The sequence below is a fragment of the Bufo gargarizans genome, chromosome 5, assembly GCF_014858855.1.
Source record: "Bufo gargarizans isolate SCDJY-AF-19 chromosome 5, ASM1485885v1, whole genome shotgun sequence".
Classification (NCBI taxonomy): domain Eukaryota; kingdom Metazoa; phylum Chordata; class Amphibia; order Anura; family Bufonidae; genus Bufo; species Bufo gargarizans.
Window position 1 is genome coordinate 152,309,130 of NC_058084.1, and position 24,670 is coordinate 152,333,799.

Sequence of the window (24,670 nt, forward strand, 5' to 3'; positions counted from 1 at the left end):
TCTACCCTGTGTGAGACCTGTCACTGTCTCACACATTGCACTGACCAAAATACAAAATCCTTCAGGTCTGGCCACATGGTCCAACACACACAGAAGGGTTTATTACCTTTCTCCATTACAATTTTGTGACCAGTGACACACAGTCATGTCGGCCTTGTATTATGAAACACACATGATTATGGAGCTTACTTTGGTTGGGGGTATTTTAACTAGTACTATAATAGGGCACTGAGACCTGAGTTCTGCACCAGCTTTCAAAGTACAATAGAAGGAAGATCTCAGCATGCCATCCCAATAGTTAAGTGTTCTTGCATAGCAAGACCACTTACTGTTATCTCATATATATATTCTTATTATTATAGCCAAATTTACCACCCTAACTCCTCCCACAGTTTTTACACTACATAGACAGTAATATACCGAAACGTGCGGACTGTTTCCGATTGGTGTGCTATTACTTTGTGGAACGTTTTGCTGAATGGTTCACGAAATATCGGCGTTTTTGTGGTGAAATTGGTCCCATAGGAATCAATGGTGGAATGTTCAAAACTAGAGTGGGGGCTGAAAAATCAGGACATGATTTCTAAACTGCCACCACTCCCTCATTTTCAAGCCCACCTACACAACTCTTATATCAACACGTTCATATATCCCTGCTGCCACAAAAAATGTCCACGGCTAAGCCATAGTCCTGATAGTTTTCACAATATGACCATTTGTTTGCAACTCACGCCGCCTATTGACATTCATTGAAACTCCACTCTAGCCACCTCAAATTTGAAGGGCAATTTCTAAACTGTGACTATGCATAAAAATGTAGGTCTAGGTCTTGTGATTCTCACAATATAAAGCTCTTCGCTGTAGGATTTATAATTTTTAAACTACAACCGTTTGAACATGGCAACCGCCAGTGAAGTGAGCAAGTTGGAGCAGTTTGTTTATAACCGCTCTTCCCTTACGTCCTACCAGCAGCACAGATGGGGTTAACTGCCCCTGTGGACTGGTAGGACCGGCGGAATTTTAATGAGCCCAAGAACCAATAAACGATCTTCAGCTCCCTGAAAGGGAGGAGATCACCCCCCAGCCCACCGTGTTTTTTTCTGTCCTTTGGACAGGTTGGACTGGCGTATCGCTCCCCTTTGGAGCTGAGAGTTAGGGGATCCTTTTTTTCTTTCTAATGTAAAGGATCGCCCCGGTTTTTTACATGGCTCTCTCTTTTGCCTTTATTTTCAGGCGGATCGCGGCGATTTGCTATACCTGGGGACCTCGGGGAGCGGGGTGTCCCCCTCCCCTCTTCTTTTCAGTTTTCTCCTGGTCTCCCGTTCCCCCATCGCCACACACGCGTGGCGCTATGGGCGCCGCCATCTTCCGGAAGTGACGCGCACTAGCTGCGCTACGTCACTTCCGGTTTTTTCCGCAGCGCGGCTGAGGTCCTATCCTCACCCTTTTTTTAAGAATTATTTACCGATAGATATCCTGTGATCCAGGATGACCTGGGGCAGCTATCCAGAGCATGCTGAGCTGGTTTTGTTAGCCCTCTTATATCTTAGGATATTTACGATTTGGGACCCGCCCAGGGGGCGGGGCTTCTTCTTTTTAAGCGCCCAGAGCCTGTCATTCAGTGCTCTGGTTGCATTGCTTTGACAAGCTAGCTCCAGAGTTCCCTGTGCCTTGTAATATCCTTATATATTACTTGACCGTGGGTTTGTGTGTTCCTTCTGCGGCTCTATATTTCTCTAGTGCTGGAGGGCCCCCTTAAGGTCTCGTTTCTCCACCTCCAATTTTTTTGTTGGTGTTATGACCTGTCTTTTTTGTTTCCAACTACAGACTATGGCTTCCCCCAAGGATCCGGATCAGCGAAAATCCGGGACCAAGAGGAAGCATTTGGCGTGCTTTGATTGTAACACGCCCTTAGACGACGGCTGTCCCTATTCTAGGTGTGAGAGTTGTCGCACGGCGTCCACGGATCCCACGATGCAGGAGATGTTTCAGTGGACGAAGACATATGTGGATTATTCCATTAAGGGAGTGGTGCGCTTATTGAATGAGAGGTTACCAGGACCCTCTCAGACTCCCATGGATGTGGCCGCTTCAGTCGCACCACCCGAAAGACCCACCCCCTGTTCGGTCTCCCAAACCTTAGATCCTCCCGAGTTTGTGAGAGCCCATTCTACTAGGGCGGTCTCCACCTCGGTTGCGGAAAGAAGCCTTCTCCCCTTAGAGTTGATCTGTAAGGCGGCCTCCTGGAGCTCTGAGTCAACCTTCATCTCCCATTATAGGATAGATGCTAGGATGGCAGAGTTTTCGGCTTTCGGGCAGACAGTTCTTACTTCTGCCAGGCATGAGGACCCTCCCTAGGGGTTTTATCTTGCTATCTCCCCATCTGTGCTGCTGGTAGGACGTAAGGGAATCGTTAATTTCTAACGATAATTTGTTTTCCCTTAGTCCTAACAGCAGCACACAAATATCCCTCCCTAACTTACATCATACTTGTTAAAGACACGGTGGGCTGGGGGGTGATCTCCTCCCTTTCAGGGAGCTGAAGATCGTTTATTGGTTCTTGGGCTCATTAAAATTCCGCCGGTCCTACCAGTCCACAGGGGCAGTTAACCCCATCTGTGCTGCTGTTAGGACTAAGGGAAAACAAATTATCGTTAGAAATTAACGATTCTCTGCCCTTGCTGTAGAGTGAGTTGCCATTGGAACCCATTTGTGTGAGCAGCCAGCAGAGTGACAAAAGCTAGAGTGTGAGCTGAAAAATCAGGACATGATTTCTAAACTGCCACCACTCCCTCATTTTCAAGCCCACCTACACAAATCGGCTGCTAATGCTTTTATAAATGTGTGTTTTAATGTAACTGTGAAGCATTTTGGGCAACAACATTGCAATTAAATGTGCTATATAAATAAATAAAAGTTGAAATGCATTTCTCACTCTATTAAGCTTGCCATGTGCACTTTTAAAATGTGATCAATCAATTGGTTAGTGTTACACGTCAGTATTTTTCTATATTTTCTATATCCCGAATTTCGGTCCGTTTTTTGCGGATCCGTTGTTCCTGAAAATGTTTCCGTATGTCATCCATATGTCATCCGTTTTTTGCGGATCCGCAAAAAACAGAAACATGTATCAATTTTACAAAGCAAATAAAGTTGTTTGGATTTCTTTTAAAAAAAAATGTGAATAAGTGATTTCTGTGAGCAGGATTTAATTTCCAGGAACGGATTCCGCATAAAGCGGATGACATACATAATGACATACGAATGTCATCCGTTTTTTGTGGAACCATTGACTTTGTATTGTACCAGGATCCGATTTTTGCGGAAATGAATAGGATAAGTTTTATATTTAATCGAACATGCGGAACGGAACAACGGAAACAGACAGCACACATTGTGTTGTCCGATTTTTTTTCAGGACCCATTGGAAATGAATGGGTCCAGATCTGGTCCTGATCTGTTCCGCAAAAAACGGAACAGATCAGGAAAGAAACAACAGACGTGTGAATGGACCCTAATGTTTACTATCTTTACTCACTCCAAACACCCCACACAGTTACTCTTCCCACTCCATAAAGTTACTCTGCCCAGTCCAACCTTTCCACGGTTACTCCGGCCACTCCAACCACACAACAGTTACTCAAGCCACTCCACCCACTTACTCCGCCCACTTCACACAATTTCCACAGAAATTGTACGTTTTCTAGTTGTTTCTTGTGATCATCAGCTGTTCAGAAAAACCTACAATCTTTTGGCTTGCAAGGGCAGAAACATCATAGATTGTCAAGAACGCTGGTTGGGCTGGTTGATAGAAGCCTGAGGTTTGCCTTCTTCTTTAGGCTGGCTGAGTAAATGCAGTGGTATCTTTTTTTGTGACAGACTCTGTGTAGCAAAGTCAGTTGTTTGTAAGACTGCAGAACTTGACTTCATCTATAGGAGTTGTTTTTCCCAAGTCCTAATCAATGTTCTCAGGTACTTCCAGGACTTGAGTAAAGAAGAATTACATAATAACTGGACTGTCAAAAGAAAGGATTTATATACCAGACAACAAATGAAGAATAATAAACTCACTGCTAGATGACAGAAAACTAAGCAGAATGGCAAGGAATGAGGGAGATTGAGTCAGGCAATGAAGCAGAGGGCAAACAGCAACATTGTATGAGGAGAGCAAAACATGTAGGTAAGAAGAATAAATCAAGCAGAAACTGACCCTGATGTACCTCCAACAAGACCGCTAGCAAATTACAAACCCAAACAGAAAGCTGAACCCTCAACAAACACAACTATAATACAATTAGTAAGAATGAGTGAGCACAAAACTGAGCCAGTGTACGACAAGGGGTTAGTATGCCAAGCCCCAATTCACACGATGCATAAGCAGTGTTCCCTCTAAGCTGCGCGGGTGGGTGGCAGCGCAGCAATTATTGTGGCCCCGTTCACAATTTTATAATGCCCGCTCACTCAGCCTACAGCGCGCCGCTAAGTTCGCTAACGCTGCTGGCAAAATGCCAGCACTTGTCGTCAGACTCATCTGGGTGACGGCGCCGACGTCATCCTCGTAGTCTTGTGCGGCTCAGCACAGCGGGGCGCCGCCTACCAGCTACCACGTATTGCCGCGCTACTTCTGCCTCCTCCTTCTTTTTGCAGGGAGAGGAGGACTGAGCAGCAGCAGGCAGTAAGGTGCGGTAGTGGCGGCGGCACCGCCATCTTAGAGCCAGGCCAGAGGCACACGCTAGAGTGAGACTGAGTTTCTCTACAATAAAATCCTAGAAACCGTCATTGATTGCTGAACTGGTCTCTCCTGGTATTTCTAGAGTGTTAACTCGTGACAAGAAGTGGAGAACAGTGGGGGACAATAGTGGCACTAGTAGACTACTACTATTGTCCCCCGCTGTTCTCCACTTCTTCTCACGAGTTAACACTCTAGAAATACCAGGAGAGACCAGTTCAGCAATCAATGATGGCAGAATGTCAGTAGTAGGGGAGAACACTAAACAATCTTAGTTATTTTTAATCCTATAGGCTAGAGTGAGTGAAGTGAATGAGTCTCTCTGGCCTAGCCTGATAGTCCTTCATGTGGGCAGCAGGAGCTGTGTCTGTGTTACCTAAAAAAGCAATGAAAACAGCATGTACTGTATGGGAGGTTTTATCACAGCAGACTAGCCAATGCAAAACAAGGGAATGCTGGTTGGCGCCGCCATCTTAGAGAGGCTAGAGTGAGTCTCTCTGGAACAGCATTGCATTCCCTTCAGGTTTTGCATTGGCAATGTTGCTTGTCTCAGCCAAGGAAAATGGGGGGGAAGAGTAACATATATAACTATATACAACAGGAGATGCCCGAGTTATACCAGCATGTTCCATATCACTGTATACAAGAAGATGTATTACTTACACCAGCTGTACATATATAATTATATACAGTAGATACCCGAGTTATACCAGCATGGTCCATATCACTATATACAAGAAGATGTATTACTTATACCAGCTGTACATATATAATTATATACAGGAGATACCCGAGTTATACCAGCATGGTCCATATCACTATATACAAGAAGATGTATTACTTATACCAGCTGTACATATATAATTATATACAGGAGATGCCCAGGTTATACCAGCATGGTCCATATCACTATATACAAGAATATGTATTACTTATACCAGCTGTACATATATAATTATATACAGGAGATACCCAGGTTATACCAGCATGGTCCATATCACTACATACAAGAAGATGTATAACTTATACCAGCTGTACATATATCATTATATACAGGAGATACCCAAGTTATACCAGCATGCTGCATATCACTATATACAAGAAGATGTATAACTTATACCAGCTGTACATATATAACTATATACAGGAGATACCCAAGTTATACCAGCGTGGTCTATAACTCTATATACAAGAAGATGTATAACTTATACCAGCTGTACATATATAATTATATACAGGAGATGCCCAGGTTATACCAGCATGGTCCATATCACTATATACAAGGAGATGTATAACTTATACCAGATGTACATATATAATTATATACAGGGGATGCCCAGGTTATACCAACATGGTCCATATCACTATATACAAGAAGATGTATAAGTTAGACGTCCTAGCCAGTGTCAGGTTAGCACTTAGCAAGGTCTTTCTTCACTGTGCAGGAGACATTTTGTGTGCGGTTCTGTCACTGTCAGTCCACTCCAGTAACTGTTTTATCTTGTCTTACTTAGTAGGCTAGATTTATTGTTTTGCCAATATGTCGGCGATGATCTCTTGTTTGATTGTCCTATCGCCCACCTTTGACTAAGCATTGCCCATCTCTAAGCCGACCCCACTCAGCAACTGCCTAAGCTTAAAGGGAACACTGTGCATAAGCACAGAAAGTCGTAGGGCTACCAGGTTTGGATGGCACCCAGATTCACTCACCACCTCCACAGGGTGTAGCTCCACAGTGGGCTCCAACACAGTCTTAGCACTGCATAACAGGCTCCCAAGGAACATTTTACTCCATGGTCTCAATCTCAGATGACAGGTATAAAACGATGTCTCCAACAATTTTACCGCAGCAGTGATGGTATCTAGAGGGGCTTGAGAAAAGGAAAGTATAGTGCACACCACTAAGAAACTTAAAAAATAGAACTTTTAATTCCTCATACTCAGAAAAGTAGATACACATAAAGCAAACCCTAATGGCACATGTGCATGCGCTGACCAGTGTTCCTGACCCAGGGTTTTGTCCTCATTTGGCTACTTTCAGGACCTGGTCAGCTAAACTGAATTATAGGTTACGGTGAACATACCCCACACCCACGGAGTATTACAGACATTTTCATTACATATTAAGCCAGCCTACAAATACAGTATATGATACAACAATACATAAATAGTAAGAAGTATATAAAATATATTATTCCAAAGGATCCATGGTTAATCCATCTATTTAATTTTTTTTTTATAAAAACAAAAAAGTACCCAAAAAGTTATCTATCAGCAAAAGAAAAAAATGACAACCTTTAGGGCCCATTCAGACTACTGTATGAATGAATCCGCATCCGGAATTTTACAGAACGGGTGTGGACCCATTCATTCCAAAGGGGCCGCATCTGTTGCACATCCGTTGTCCCGTTCCGCGGCCCCGCAAAAAATAGAGAGAGTGTCTGCCATGTGTGGTCTGCAAATTGCGGAACGCACGTGGGCCAGTATCCGTGTTTTGCAGATCTGCAATTTGTGGAGCGCAAAACACATACGGCCGTATAAATGAGACCTTCGACCAAAAACACCTAGTATTCCCAGGCAGCCTTCAATCCAAGTACTATCCAGGCCCAACTCTGCTTAGCTTCCAAGATCAGATGAGATTAGGTATGTTTAGGGTGGTGTAGCCATAGGGTCTTATAGATATCACCAGGAAAATACCCAGTTAGCACACAGGGAGTGTTCTTACCATGATGTCAACATCAGAGAGGTTTCAAACCATAAAAGAACATAGGGATATCCCGGTAATTCATGTCACGGCAGATTCCTGATCACATATTCTAAAGCAGCCAATTGCTGAATACAAATAACAATCAAATGTTAGATGTTTAACCAAGGTGGCATTTCATTTCAAAGTCAATCTCCATGCCATTTAAGGCCAACTATAATACAGATTACAAATCTCAGGATGCCCTCAAATAAAGCAATTTGACTCTGGAAGCAACTGCATATAGCATATGCTATACCTGATAAAGAGGCACAGTAACTAAAGTTTTTTTTTAAAAGGCATATCAATCAAAAAGCCTATTGGCTGGCTTACTTCGAGGCAGAACTTTATGCCAGAATTGTGTTTTGTTGTAAAACAGTAAACAGCATCTTGGGCCGCACCGTTTCCTGTGAAGCTCTTCCCTCCTGTTAAAGCCTTAATAAACGCTCACTGTCTTTTGATGGCAGACTTTGCCGGTCTGCACCAACGTCTTTTGGCATCACTGCAAATGAGGGGGCTAAATGGCTTCCGGAGCGTTCCTGGCTCCTACTTAACAGCTGGGGTCAGAGGAAACTCTCACCTCGGCTGTTGAACCTTTGATTGGACCATGATCCATACAGCGACATAATCAAAGAGGACTTCCCCTGCAATTGGATCACTTAGTTTCCCATTGACCCTATTATAGCTGGAGCTGGAGACCATACTCAGTCAGCCCTAGGGACCTATAAAGGACACCTGAGCTGTCTGCACTGTAAGGGCTCATGCACACGACCCTATGTATTTTGTGGTGCTCAAAACACGGATCCCCATAAAATATGGATGACGTCTGTGTGACATCCATATTTCATACTTTTTTTTGTGGATCCATTGTAACAATGCCTATCCTTGTCCCCAAAACGGACAAGAATAGGACATGCTCTATCTTTTTTGAGGGGCTACGGAACGGACATACGGATGTGGACAGCACATGGTATGCTTTCCACATTTGTTTGCTGACCCATTGAAATGAACGGGTCCGCATACTATCCTCAAAATAAAAATGGAATACAAAATACGTGTACATGAGCAGTGATGGCCAGTTTGCAGTGTTCGCCAATGAACACATGCGATCTGCCATCCTAACTGACAAGTCCGGCGAGGCACAGGTAAGTCCTTACTTGTGCCTGTGCGCGAGCCGGTCTGAAATGAAATGCGGTCTCCGGGAGCAGGCAGTTCCGAGAACAGCAGTCGGGGCATTCATCGGGCTGTTCTCGGAACTGCCTGCTCCCAAAGACCACATTTCATTTCAGACCGGCTCGCGCACAGGCACAGGTAAGGACTTACCTGTGCCTCGCCGGACTTGTCAGTTAAGATGGCAGATCGCATGTGTTCGCGGGCGAACACTGCGAACTGGCCATCTCTATACATGAGCCCTAAGCAGCAGTCTGTGTCATACTGATACAGAGAATAATGTATAAGCATACAGGAGTATTCTTATACATTATAGTTGTGAAATAAAGTTAGAAAACAGTAATCCTATAATGGGGTTTACATTTTTTTTTTTTTATAATGTAATAGAAAAAATCATTATTTACTGTAAAATACATTTTATTGAGCACACACTAATATTAGTATCCACACTGCCGTAATAACCTAAGGACAATTATCAGGTTATTTAGTGTAAAATGTGAACAATGTAAAAAATTTACTAAAAAAGCCACCAAAAAATTCTTGTATCTTGTCATAAATGTGGTGCGTTTTCCGTCAGTGCAGGGGCTATCAAGACCGGTGCAGAAAGCGTCCTGTCTTGATAAATCTCTTTTTTTACTACTAAAAACATAATGCCATGAAAAATACCGTAGCATGTGTGAAGCGAGCCTAAAAGTGGTTGTCTCAGCATGGCCTTTTATACTGAAGCTGGGCCAGAAATCAGACGCTTACCTTAAGTTAAGATGACAGGTGTCTGTGTTCGAAGACAGTCAAAAGAATGACTGTACTGAATGTGTAAAACATTGACGGGTTTGATCCACCTGAGCTTTCTGTTCTTGCTCATCAGGGTGCTTTCACACGTGGCAGATTTTGTTGCATACATTTCTGCAACTGAAAATCAGTTCCATTCATCCAAATTGGGTTGTTTTGGCAGCAAGCACATGGATTTCTGCAAGCCCCATTTGGATGAATGGAACAGATTTTTATTTGCAAAAATATCTCCAACAAAATCTGCTGCATGTGAAAGCATCCTAAAAGGGTAGGCCCCCGTTATGGTGCTCATAGGCTGCAGGAAATTACTTGGAGTCAATTACTAAAATGATTGGTTACAAAGTTTTAATGGGAATAACTTGCTTGCTTGCTTGCCTGGCCAATACGGTGACGCATTGGTTAGAATTGGTGCCTTGCAGTGCTGAGATCCTGGGTTTGATTTTGACCAGGGACAACATCTGCGTGGAGTTTTTATGTTCTCCCATTTGTTTCTGTGGCTTTCCTCCCACACTTCAAAAAAAGACCAGCTGGCTTCCTGTGAAATTAACCCTAGTGTATGTTGGGGTCAAGCACCTATATGGCAGCCACTGACATTCCCAGGAGTTGCCACACAACTATCTCTGTGCCTTGAGTCCCTGTGAGGAAAACCCCTAAAGGTCCCTTTTGATGGGACAATTCAGCAGGCTATTGTTGAGAAGGAAGCATTCCTTCCCTGCTCGTCAGTGAAGGAGTCCGATGCTTTTACATGCAGCAATCTCCTCCACAGTATGGGGTGGAACGATAGCTAATGTAATCACTCGTCCTCATACAGACTCATTGTTTGCCGAAAGCAGAGCATGATCTGCTGCCAGCAAACACCGATTTAGGTGCCTACACAAAGAATTCAATTTCCCAACGAACGTTCCTATGAGCGCTCATTAGCGGTTATCTGGCAGATTCTTAGCCTGTGTAAAGGGCCTGTTACAAATGTCATTTTCCCTCCTTATAAAGTGCAGTTCCTCCCCACCTTTTCTGAATAATTGAACCCTCTTTTAAAGAAACAGCAGAGAAATTCAGATTACATTTCTAAAACAAACTGCAAATTACATCATCCTAAGTAATCATACACATGGTAGAGGCACGTGCATGGAGACTGCATATAGATACGAGTCCCTCCAGCAGCATGCTGTAGAGCAGTAGACCATCTGCGAGCAGCCATAGGGTGCTCCATAAGGCACTGTATTATGGGATTATTATTGTCCGGCCAAATCCTGGCACTAATGACGGAAATAGGCTGGATCCCCAACGGGTCCAAATATAGTCAATGGGCTATGATGGTGCAAGGAGTATCCAGCTATGCTAGATGTGATGAACTCTGGCAGGCTGTACCTCTGTCAAAACAGTCTGCCAGAAAATGTTATCGCTAGTGTGTAACTAGCCTTATATGTGATGTTTATGCATGCTATCATATATCCATTCATGTAATTTGCACCCATGTATGATATGCCATGTGAATATGCCATGTGATAAGCCATTTCGTAGTAGAGTCCTATATTGTGATCAGCATGTCAAGGGGCCCATGCAGAAGATTTTCACTAATTACTCATGAACCACAAGGTTTCCAGTAGGAAACGCACTGTAATTAGTGAACGTTAAGAATTTTACTGCCTGGTTGCGCGGCAGAGACTGGGCTGAGTCTTGAGTCATCATGGACATCCTTGTATAGCTAGCTCGTTCCCCAGAGGGATATAGCAGTGCAGAAAACCTTGTGGTCAGATGCAAAAGAGTATGGGACTGAGACACAGCACTGAGAGCGTGAGCTGAGAAATGCTGCAGAAGTGCCACTATCCATAAAGCTACCTCAGGGCATGCATAGGGCAGCTCGTCACCACAAAGGAGTTGAGCCCTGGAAATAGGTGTAGAAGATAAGCGCCAAACCCACATATCCTGATAGCAGCCGAGATTAACAACAGACCTATGATTGTGAGTAGGCTTGAGCGAATCGTCCTTCGCATTATAGATATGAAGTCGATTCATTCAAATATTTCCGTATAGAATTAAAATATATTGGCTCCATGGACGCAAAGTTCGGAGTCGCTCAAGACTTGGTGAATTACTACTGTATTCATATCTGCGTATTTAAAAACAATTTAAAATAGCAATCCATCCTTTTAGAGACTGTAACCACTAAGGCTACTTTCACACTAGCGTTTTTTGCGGATCCGTCATGGATCTGTAAAAACGCTTCATCATGAAAGGATCCAGTTGTATTATGTCTTATGTAGCCATGACGGATCTGTCATGAACACCATTGAAAGTCAATGGGTGACGGATCGGTTTTCTATTGTCTCAGAAAAAACTGAACCGTTCCCATTGACTTACATTGTGTGTCACGATGGATCCATCTGGCTCCGCACAACATCGCGGACAGGAAACCGCTGCTTGCAGCATTATTCTGTCTGCGATGGGAGCTCAGCCAAACGAAACAGAATGCATTTTGGAGCATTCTGTTTTGTTCAGTTCAGTTTTGTCCCCGTTGACAATGAATGGGGACAAAACTGAAGCCTTTTCATCTGCTATTGAGATCCTATGACGGATCTCAATAGCGGAATTGAAAACACTAGTGTGAAAGTAGCCTAAGCCTGTTGCCTCGTGAAAGACTGTTATAACCGCCAAGCTTGTTGCCCCACACACCAGTAAATATTCTTGTGGCAATGATCCATCTGTGCCCGTCTGTTGCTTCCACCATCCTAGAGTGGGGGGCCACACATATGACTCAAGAGCCAAAAAGATCCTTTTTTATAAGGTCTGACCCCCTAGGTCTGGATCCTAGAACTGATGATTATACAGTGTTCCTCCCCTGAATTCCACCATTGCTTCAAATGACATCTCTTTACCACACAAATCAGCTTAACATATCGACATCTGTGCTATCATCAACCTCCGACCCCTAATCTAGGCAAATAGTCTATTAATGTTATCAAGATAGGTCATGTAATCTCTCTGAAGGTCACCACATAATCAAGGACAATTATGGGGACACACGCGGTCATATTCCTTCTCAGCTCTATTCTCAGGTGTTCGTGGCAGCGGATGGCGGAGTGCATACATCATATGGGAACAGATGTTCAATGGGGAGAGATTTATGCCACAGAACATTATACCTATCTATTTTACTCAATCACGGTCAACTAAGGTGAAACGCGATCGCTCTTTGGCAGGAGGGCTTATCACCTGAAACACTGCACAATGTGGTATATCACTTCGTCATCACATAAACAATGAAAAGTCAGATGATAAGCCTGTGCAGAAATCTGCCATTTTCAACATCTGCTCGCATCTGCTTTAGACTCAACAAAAACAAGCCAGATCTGCATCTTGATAAATCTTCCAGACTTTTTTTGCACTCACCCTGGTGAGTTGATACAAGCAGAAGCCTGGAAATTATGCAGGTTTTCCACACCCTTTAGTAATTTGACCCCTAGGAGTTAGAATGAATTAGTAGCATTGCTAAATGCACATTTCTCATTAATACCATCTGTCACCTTGTAGAAAATTCAGGTTCCCAAACGGAATTGAAGAGCCAATAAAACCATGTCTTGCTACACTTTACTGCTGCAGAACTGAACATTCCACTCAAGGCATGCTGTGAAAATGGACTGTATTCTATATGAGGCTCGTATGCTCCTTGGAAAGGAAAGCTTTCATATTATTTTGTTGCAGGGACCAGTGAAACATTACTTTTCAGGCACATAAGCTTCCAGTCATGTTTAGTTCACTAGATCGGGAATTGTAGTTTAGGAAAATGAATATGAAAGATAATTTCACCATATGGCAGAGTTATCAGCCAATTGTATTCTTTATCTGTCTATTTACCTTATCAAATTACCTAAGTAATCTATCTACGAATCTATCTACCTAACTGTCTTTCTGTTTGTTTGTCTGTCGGTCCATCTGTCTGTCATAGCAAGTGAAAAATAATGGGATGGAGAACAGGGATTGAGGGATGTGGACAATCTGGTGTAGGGGCTACAGAAGTCCATGGCTTATCATGTTTCTTTCAGTCTATGGTATGCACTCACATTTGGTACTATATGTCTTCCTCTTAACCTAGTAGATTGTATACGGCTAGTTTATTGTGCTACTCCATGGAGTTGAAGTCTCCTGAAGTGAGTGTCCCTCAGTGCTGAGTGTTTGGGGCATCACAGCAGGAAGTAGGCCTCATCCTTTATGACTTTATGGTTGCACTGTAGGTACAGTCTGCTCTCCCTGGGCTTGTATTTCTGACTGTGCCTCACTGATTCGATGACCAGGTTGTGGGCACTCTGTACTGGCTCAGTTGGACTCTGGGGTTGGGTAGTTTTTCTAGATATGGGACCAGTATGTGCTTTCTCTGTAGACTCTGATTTACTGTTAGTTTCTGTATGGTCTCATGTTGGCTACACTGATTGGTGTTTTGGTTACGCCAGGTTTGACTGACTTGTTTCCTGGGGCCCCTTGGTGTAGTAAGCTTTTATATATTATAGGGACTTAGACTGCTACTATGAAGGTGGGCCCAGAATGACACTGCCCTCTCTGGATTGTATGGTGGAGAGGAAATTTTCCCAGCTCAGATCGACTGCACTGTTTTACCATATGTGTCTGGTGGACTTAAAGAAGGTACTTGCAAAATTTCAGATCCTACCTTGACCTGTCTGGGGTGATGATGCTGCCAGACCATCATTAGCTTTCTCTGTGGCACAATGATTGACTGATTTCAAGGCCCAGTTAGATGTACCAGTAATTTAATCTATCTATCTATCTATCTATATATCTATTGTGGGGTTTCGCTCTGGTAGATAAGGTAAGCAGGCGCAGTACAGAGGCAAAATACTTCACTCAAAACATCAGTGTTTATTCACACTTGTGGCAATTGCACAAAACAGCACGTAACTTTGCAGTCCTGGTGTTAATTCACACACAATGCAAAGTTCATATAGTCACCTTGCTGGCAGTTCTGCCTCCAGTAGTCTACAGCAGGCTTTAGGGGGCCTGTTTCCCCAGCGTGCGGCTCTCAGTCCTCCAGCACAGCACAAAGCCTCAGATCCTAAAAACAGAGAGACCTCTCTGCTGAGCCCGGTGCTGCCAAAACCCGGATTGGCACTTAAAGTGCGGTCCGGTATTTGACCTCACCTGGCTGGAAACCAGCCCAGCCGCATATGCTGGGAGGTAAATACCTGTCTTGCCAGACATAACCCCTCACTGTGTCACACTATATATCTATCTATCTTTCTAAAGAAACAGTTTAAGTAAATGTTGCTATCTATACACACTATTTTTTATTTTTTTTTCCACTACAAAACCAGCACTTCAGTTTGTCAGGTTAAAGATCAATAACTAATGAGACTGATTAGCATTTTGAAGAATCAATCAAAAAGAGCAAGTTAAAAGATCTGCATGCACAAAAACACAGCACACTTTACAAATTAGAGCAAAAACCAGCTTTACATGAATGGAAATCTCACAAATTCTTACTCCCTGCCAGTGCACATTTGGCTATTGATAGTATTCTTTATCACGGCATTCAGTCATACATTCATTATCTCATCCCTGCATGTTTGACTTTGGGCTGCCTCAGATGTTAACCCCTTCAAGTACAATGCCTTCAGGTGCCTTAATACCAACCACAAGCATATGATGACGAAAGTGAAAGTATGAAACCGAATTCAACAATATACCTCTATAAATATAGCCATCGCAGTTGAAAATCATTTAAACAGTTAAAGAAACGGTGTGTATGATAAAGTCATATACTGCTGCCAAAAAATCAAAGCTCCAAAAACCTCTTAATGACCAATGAAAGATATAGGAATCTGATATAGGAAGTTGAGCCATACCAATAATTAGTTGGATTGCCTTATTCCGTGTACACAAGAGGCTCTCACCGCTCATATCTGTACAGTCCATAAAGAAATACAACTTCCACAACCCAGGATATGCTTCAGTGCTTAGCTTCAAAAACACAAACATATGCAAATATGCATATGAAAATCATGGAAATGTGAACAAGCCCAAATGTTTCACAACAGTAATCAAAACAGAGACAAAGATGGAGCTGAAACCAGCATGATCCCATCTCCTGGATCATCCAAGTTGCATTTCTTTATACGATGACAGATATATCCATCATGAGCGGGTGCTAGTTCCTGAATCATGATGGCTGTGTCTCCATTGTGAGAGTGCATCTAAGGTGTTTGAAAGAGGAAGGGGGCACTGGCCATTGGAACACTATTTGATCACAGGGTAGCGATTTGTTGAGTCTGTTGGGTGGTCTACTGCGGAGAACAGTCTGTTATATTCATGAGTTTGGGGAGAAATAACACACCCAGAAAGTTGCCTGGTGTTTCAGTCTCTTCTGTCTCTTTCTGCTCAGAAATCTTGCATGCATTTTACTCATTTTTATCCAAAAATTATGTTTTCAATTGGCCTTTATTAAAAATATTGAGCCATTCTGTCACAAAGGGTTAACTGTTTTTCTAACTCTGTGACTGGTACTTTCACTTTGTACCCTAACAAACCTTATTTATAAACTACTAAGAGGTAGTTTAACACCTATTTAAGCTATATTTTTTATCAGTAAGATAAGAACTGAGCTATAATGAGTGTTTATAATGTCAGAGAGCAGAGATAAGGAGTCCGTCAGCTCCCTGACCGACAAAAAAGAAAATCCACAGGCTCCTACTACAGCAAAGGTGTACATAGCCTTTGTGTAAAGCTCTGTTATTCAATGGGTTCAGAACCATGGTTTGTAGGTAGGATGTCACTGATTGATAGGTAAAGTACATTGGGAGGGTAATGCAGGGATAATGATCTGGTCTGGACAAGTACTCAGAAAGGTCAAGTGTACATATTATGAAAAAAATCACGGAAAACAAATAATAATGAACTAACACAATAGATGCAAGCATTATACTGTATATGAACTAAGCCCTCATTCTGATATAATAAAATCTGAGACTCTTAGCCAATATATTTTTAATCAAAACACATCTGTGCCCACCTACCCAGCACCAAGGTGGTCTCAGTCAGGCAGGTCCTACTCTAAACCTAAATATGCCGTTGGGCATTTATGTTCAGGAGAGCAGACTCTGCACATATAGGCATAGGTAGGTTTAGAGTAGGACCTGTGTGACTGAGACCACCTTGGTGCTGGGTAGGTGGGCACAGGTGGCTGGGGTAGGTGGCTAAGAGTCTCAGATTTTTTTATATCAGAATGAGGGCTTAGTCTATATATAATGCTTGCATCTATTGTATTAGTGCATTATTATTTGTTTTCTGTGATTTTTTTCATAAATGTAGCCATGGACTGCCATATATTTATTTATCATATTGTGCAGGATGGTTTTATCTTTGTTTTTTATCTTTTTCCAATGATTTTTGCTTAGTTTGTAGTATATACTAGAGGGAGTGGATAGCAAAAGATCAAGTCACAGATTAGTCTTCAGATGTTGTCCACAGCACCGTGTTTAATTCGAGAATGAAAACTGGCTCCATATGGTGATCTGCGTGGAGTCAATTTTCTGCAAATAGGGTTTGACTGAAATGTCATGGATAGTCATAAAGATGATTCTGATATCCTAGCTGCTTTATTAGTTCATTGCCTGCAGATACAAGCATCTTTCTGATCAATAGGAAATGCAATCACGTATGCACAAGAAGGAAAGCATCCTCAGCAAGGCATCGCCTGAATAAAGGTTTGGGGACTGTTTCTTTCTACTGTCATCATGTAATAGCTGTTTTATGGCATCTACTTATAACATTTTTTCATCATATATTTGTGGGTTCAGTTGGAAAAACAGGAAAACTGCATGTAAGAAACACAATCATGCTTATGATATGTGGTGTTGTGATGCAGCATTTCCTAGAGGCAATTTTAGATACTACTTATTTTAAAAATGGACATAATCAGAGCAAATTCTACAGCTAAGGGTACATTCACAAGACTGGATTTTCGGTTCACGTCCAATCCGCTTTTTTTGTGGATCACACATGTAGCCATTCATTTCTATGGGGCTGCAAAAAATGCAAACATCCCCCATCCGTGTTCTGTCCACATTCATGCGGCCTCTCTGCAAGTTATAGAACATGTCCTATTCTTGTCCATTTTGTGGACAAAAATAGGCTTTCGTTTTAAAGTGGGGTCCGCAAAAAACACGGGATGCACATAGACCGCACCTGTATTTTGTGGATCTGCGGTTTGCGGACCACAAAACGGCTACAGTCGTGTGAATGTAGCCTTAGGATCGTTTTACATGTAGTTGTTTTTCGTGGTGTTTTTGCTGATATTTTGATCAATTGGTGTGGCACTCTTGTCCAATTATTGGGTGCTTTAGTTGTGGGTTCCCAACCCTCAATTACATAGAATAGAATTTCAGCACACCGTCAAGTACAGTGTAATAAGTGCATATTTTTTTTTGGTTTTCCTTACAGAGCAACTCAAGTGCATGTGTGACGTTTCGGTCCAACAAGGCCTTAAAAAAATAGAGCAAAGGAATGGTGTAGTCACAGCTTGTTCACTGCATGTTCACTGGTGTGACTACACCATTCCTCTGCTCAATTTTCTGCTGCACAACCACTCTACCTATCATATGAAAACTTGTGTTTGATAAAGGTCTTGTTGGACCGAAAAAAGGGAGTCAGTCAGCACATCTCAATGCACAGGTGCACGTTTCTGTGGCTGAAAACACAAAGTAAAACAAAATGCAATGCAACAGCTCTCTCTAAACCAAATAAAGTACAAAAACGTATTCTAATGCTAATGCTATGCTTATTATGTAAATTAGAGATGCTTGGCAAATACATTTTGTACAAAATTATTTGGGCCCGTCTGCAACACGTCAAGGCGATCTCTATAAGACGGGAGCCTAACACTAAATGCTACCTGTTATGTGCCATAATGGCCACCATAAAATTCAGGGAGTACAGGTTCCACATGCATGCTGGGCCCACCTTAATTTTTGTCATCTTTGGTGCCAAAATGGCCTCCATTAAATCCAGGGAATGCAGGTACCAACATGCATGCCGAGCCCACTCCACACCTCTCCTGGTGAATGCAATGAGAGTCCATGCTTTACCTCTCCTGGTGCCAAATGTCTTCCAGTGAGTGAGGGAGAGCAGGCCAAGCTATATACTCACACTAATTAAAATCAGCCTATGGGCAGACAGGCTGGTCAGGAGTGCACAACTGAAGTGTCAGCAGCACCTCCAGTACAAACTGCAAAGAAAAAAAAAGGAGTCAGTCAGCACATCCCAATGCGTAGGTGCACGTTGCTGTGGCTGAAACCACAAAGTAACAAAAATGCAATGCAACAGCTGTCTGCAAACCAAATAAAGTACAAAAAAGTATTCTAATGCTAATGCTATGCTTATTATGTAAATTAGAGATGATTGGTAAATACATTTTGCACAAAATTATTTGGGCCCGTCTGCCTCACGTTAACGCGATCTCTGTAAGACGAGAACCTAACACTAAATTCTACCTGTTATGCGCCATGACGGCTACCATACAAAATTAAGGGAGTGTAGGTTCCACATCCACCTTAATTTTTGCCATCTTTGGTGCCAAAATGGCCTCCATTAATTCCAGGGAATGCAGGTACCAACATGCATGGACCGAAACGTCACACATGCACTTGAGTTGCTCTGTAAGGAACACCAAATAAAAATATGCACTGATAACACTATACTTGAAGGTGTGCTGAAATTGTATTCTATGTTTTTGCTGATATTTGCCTTTTTAGCAGCAGTTTTTGCCGCTTTTTAATGAATTAACGCTACCTCCAGACATTAGCTGTACATCTATGGGAATTATAAAACACAGTACAAAAATGTATTATTATTTTTTTGTAGGGGCAATTTTGTTCACTTGTTGTTACCACAGTAGGTGGGAGCACACAGACATTGAGCACTAATTGCAACGCCATCAGCTTTCCCTGCCTACTTACAGTGCAAGCCCTAGCCGGCAAGTCCGCAACTAGTTGATGTTTCATACTCTGTTATAGTGCAATACAGCACACACAGAAACAGAACAACACAGAGATGGCATCATATGGGAATGGGTTAGAGCAGGAAGGGCAAAACAGTACAAAATCGCAGGACATAGGGTAGTCGAAAAGCCAAGCCAAAGTCAGAACCAGACAGGAAGCACAGTACCAAAACACGAGACATAGAGTGGCCAAAGGCAAGCCAAGGTCAATACCAATAATAGTAATCAACCCCCACACAGAACCAGGAGCACAGCCATGGAGTCTGAAGCTATCACTGACAAAGGTGTATGACCAGGAAGGGGTTTAAATAGAGCTTTGAGCCCCAGGATCAGAACCTGATAGATCCATGACTCGGTGCTCCATTAGTCAGGACCAGAACAGCTAAATAATCAAGCACCGCTAGTTTTCTTGCAGCACACGCCTGCTGTGGAGGGAAGCGGAGCAGTGCATCCTGTTGCTAGGGATGCTGTCTCATCACCAGCGGTTGCACAGAAGCTGGAGTTCTCGCCACTGGAGCATGAACAGGTATATTTGTGAAAACTTGTATTGCATTTTTTGGGGTTCATTGCTTTTCTTTTTAATTGCAGTATGCTATGGGTATGACATATTTTCAGGTATTTCCCACAGACTTTTTTAAAGAGAAAAAAAATTGCAGAAAAAAATGTGTGGCCAAAAATATTTGTAAAAGCCTAAAAAGCTGCCACAAAATAGTGTGAAGGAATCCTTAGGATGATTTCACATATATTTTATTATTTTTTATGCAGTCAGATGTCACTTTCAAGTTTATGCACTACATAGTGTTGTTCCATTTGGGTGTTTTTTACAGCTTTATGCTGCTTTTTCCCAAGGCATCACTATAGGAAATAAAAAGCACTAGAAAAATGCATGCTTAAAGTAATACAATAAAAAAAAAGCTTTAAAAAAGTTGCAAAAGCTGCACATTTTTGTGCTGTCGTTTTATGGCATTGTAGTAGTGTGGCTTGGTGCCCAATGGGAATGAATCCTATAACCATTTAAAGGTTTTAATCATGTGACCCCTTTGCCCTCTTTTCTCAAAGTTATACATATTAAAATAAAGTGACTCCGAACTAGAGCGTTATTGTACCAAGTCGTGCCGCAGAGCTCCACAACAATTAGTCTTTTTCAGCTGAGAGCGTGCTACCAGGTATACATGGACTTTAAGTAAAGAATATATTGTTGAATTGCTCTAAAGGAAACAATGAAAAAAAATAATGATTTATTTATATATCCTGAAAATCATTTTGATGATTGCAAGAAATATTGCAACCACATGAGAAAATAAGGGAGCAATTGAAAGCAATATTTTAAATCAAATTCTTCTATGGCTATAAAACTGTTTATGCTTTCAATTGCTCTCAGCAGATCTCAGTGGTACTGTGATATTATGACGTTCAAAACCTATGGCTGTTTCATTATTTATGGGGTAGAAGATTTAAGTCTTATTCCCCACACAAACATGTCAATTTCTTCAGTGTATGAAAAAGTTGATCTGGAAGTATTTCTTTCTTCAAAGGCAAGAGCCCTTGGATAGTTGATAATATACGTATGTTAAATCTTTACATGAGATATACAGTGTGATGTGCAACCCTCTTGAGCCTCCACATTTGGGCAAAATTTGTCCATTATCCAATAATCTAATTATTTTTTCCCTTTTCTAATGTTGCCCCTTTTGGTTCTACTTGACCAGTGGCATTGCTAGGCCTAGAACAAGTCACATGCCTTGGGTTTTTGCCCAGTGCCCTGTGTGTCCTCCACAGGAAGTAAGCATGGGCTGGGCTTATACACAAGGGTATTGTCCCATGGAATGGGGCATTGTGACGAACAAGAGGACAATCATAAGGGAAAAGATTGTTACATAGAATTCAGATAAGTCGAGTCCGTATAAGAACAGAATAAACAATTAAATGGCAGTGATTTCAGCATCAATATCATGATATGTTATTTAGCTCCCATAGCCCTTCATATCTGTATAGTGCATAGGAAGTTTAAAGGAGTTTGCCAAGAAATCAATATTTGATTACCCTTCCTCAGGAAAGGACATTAATATCAGATCATTGGGAGTCTAACACCTAAGACCCCGCGATCAACTGTTGGAAGAGGCCACGGCTCTCCGGTGGGAGCCACTAGGCCATTGATATCATGTACATTGGTCACGTGGCCTAGGCACAGCTTAGTCCTATTAAAGTGAATAGACCTGAGCTGCAGTACCAAGCACAGCTGCTATACAATGTACAACGCTGTACTTGGTAAGCTGTGAGGAGGCAGCAGCGATCACCGCAGCACCTCTGCCTCTTCTAACAGCTGATCGGTGGAGGTACTGGTAGTCAGACCCTCATGCAATGTGATATTAATGAGCTATCGTGAGAATAGGTCATCAATATTGAACTCCCAGAAAACCCCTTTAACCGCCTGCGGACCGCCTAACGCAGGATCGCGGTCCGGAGGCGGCTGTCCCAGGCACAGTCACGCATATATGCGTCATCTTGCGAGACGCGAGATGACGCGCTCAGCCGGCCTGCGCATGCGCATCACGGGCCGGCAAAAGTTAGAGGGGGGGTCACGTCATCAGCTTGCCAGCCAATGATCGTGGCTGGCAAGCTGATGATTTAAAAAAAAAACGAATCAGAAGCCAGTTAACACATTATATTTATAAATATAATGTGTTAAATGGCTGCTGTGCTCCTCTGCTGGTCCTTTTCGTCGGTTGGTCCAGGCAGAGGAGTAGCCACCAACAGCACACTTAGCCCCAGATCACCCCCCATCACCCCAATTATCCCCTTGATCACCCCTTGATCGCCCCTGTCAATCACCTAGTGAAAGGAAAAAAGTGATCAGTGTAAACTGTCACTTTTTTTTTTCACTGGTATTGACTGTTAGGTTTTAGGATAGTTTAGGCCCCTTGGTTAGGTAGTTAGCAATCGGTAAGCGCCCAGCCCACCGCACTGCAGTCACTGATTCGCTGATTAGTGTATTGCTAATCAGCATTTGTACTTTTATAGTATCTGTAAGTGATCAAAACTGATCACAGTCAGATCTATAATAGTATTAGTGTCACTTTAGCTCGCACTCCTCCCAAAACGCAGTGTTTGCCCGATCAGGCCTGATCGGTCGCCACACGTGCGTTCACCCACGCCCGCCCCACCGCAGTGACAAAAAATATATATTTTTTTGATCACTGCACGATCACTTTCCAAGCGCTGCGGCGATAAAAAAATCTGTTTTGATATTTTTTATCAATCGCAGCGGCCTCCGGTACTTCGCTAGCCTCCCATTTGTAAGACAGGCTTGCTTTTTTTCTTGGGTAGTCTCAGGGAATACCCCCTAAATTTAGTAGTCCAAATGTCAAACAAGGGGTATTCTTCTGAAGAGGCCTACAGGATTCTGACCCAGTTGGTTAAGGAATGGGAACCCTCATCTGACGAATCTAGCGGGTCAGAATATGAACCTGTGGAAAGCAGTGGCAGTCTGACCCAAAGTTTGGACGAGGAGGTTGAGGTCCCTGATACCACCAGGCATACCCGGCCCTGTGTTGCTAGACCACAGGTTGCGCAGGATCCGCTTCAAGGGCAGCATAGTGGGGCTGGCGCTGTCGGATTACGTGGTGAGGCATACACCAGCAGCACAGCCCTCCCTGGACCTAGTACCAGCACTGCCGTACAACATGGTGAAGTGGCGACCACCAGAAGGGCAGTTGAAGCTGGTACGGTGGCACATGCAATAGTTACCCCATCACAGCCACCGCACAGGCAGGCCCGTAGACCCCCTAGAGTCCCTGAGGTGCTGGCAAACAGTGATTGGCAGTCCCTAACTTCAGCCGCACCATTAGTTCCCCCTTTCACCGCCCAGTCTGGAGTTCGGGTTGAGACAGCTCAGATCGGTTCGGCCCTGGGATTTTTTGAGCTGATCTTGACTGCGGAGCTCTTGGACATAGTCGTGGCAGAAACAAACCGGTATGCCACTCAATTTATATCCGCCAACCCGGGAAGCTTTTATGCCCAGCCTTTCTGGTGGAAACCAGTCCAAGTTTCCGAATTAATTTTTTTTCTAGGCCTTCTACTCAACATGGGTCTAACCAAAAAGCATGAATTGCAATCATATTGGTCCACGAACCCAATTCATCACATGCCCATGTTCTCTGCTGCCATGTCCATGGCACGATTTGAGGCTATCCTGCGTTTCCTGCACTTTAGTGACAATAGCACCTCTCGTCCCAGAGGCCACCCAGCTTTTGACCGGCTCCACAAAATTTGGCCCCTCATAGACCACTTCAACCAGAAATTTACAGATTTGTATACCCCTGAGCAAAACATCTGCGTAGACGAGTCCCTTATACATTTTACCGGACGCCTTGGCTTCAAACAATACATCCAAAGCATGGGGTCAAATTGTATAAGCTCTGTGAAAGGGCCACAGGCTATACCCACAAATCTCGGATCTATGAGGGTAAAGATCAGACCCTGGAGCCGGTCGGTTGCCCTGACTACCTGGGGAGCAGTGGGAAGACAGTCTGGGACTTGGTGTCACCCTTATTTGGCAAAGGGTACCATCTTTATGTGGACAATTTCTACACAAGTGTGCCCCTCTTCAGGCATTTGTTCCTAGAACAGATTGGCTGCTGTGGCACCACGCAAACTAGTCGTGCGGGCTTCCCCCAACGGCTCGTTACCACCCGTCTTGCAAGGGGGGAGAGGGCTGCCTTGTGTAATGAAGAACTGCTCGCGGTGAAATGGAGAGACAAGTGTGACGTTTACATGCTCTCCTCCATTCACGCAGACACGACAATACAAATTGAATGAGCAACCAGTGTCATTGAAAAGCCCCTCTGTGTCCACGACTATAATTTGCTCATGGGAGGGGTGGACTTCAATGACCAGATGTTGGCTCCGTATTTAGTTTCCCGATGCACCAGACGCTGGTATAAGAAAGTGTCTGTATATTTAATTCAATTGGGTGCATATAATAGTTTTGTTCTCTACAGTAAGGCTAGGAGAACAGGATTCTTCCTCAAATTTCAGGAAGAGATCATCGAGAACCTCCTGTATCCAGGAGGTTCCGTGGCCCCATCCACCAGTGTAGTTAGCCGTCTACACGAGCGACATTTCCCCAGTGTCATTGCCGGTACCTCAACCCAACCGTCACCCCGAAAAAGATGTTGTGTTTGTAGCAGGAGTGGAATAAGGCGTGACACCCGCTATTTCTGTCCTGACTGCCCTG

At 43.1% G+C, this 24,670-nt stretch overlaps 1 pseudogene; it reads right to left on the bottom strand.

Moving 5' to 3' along the window:
- Nucleotides 1-7,281: 7,281 nt before the first annotated feature.
- Nucleotides 7,282-7,400, bottom strand: LOC122939703 (annotated as a pseudogene).
- Between the last annotated feature and the right edge of the window lie 17,270 nt (nucleotides 7,401-24,670).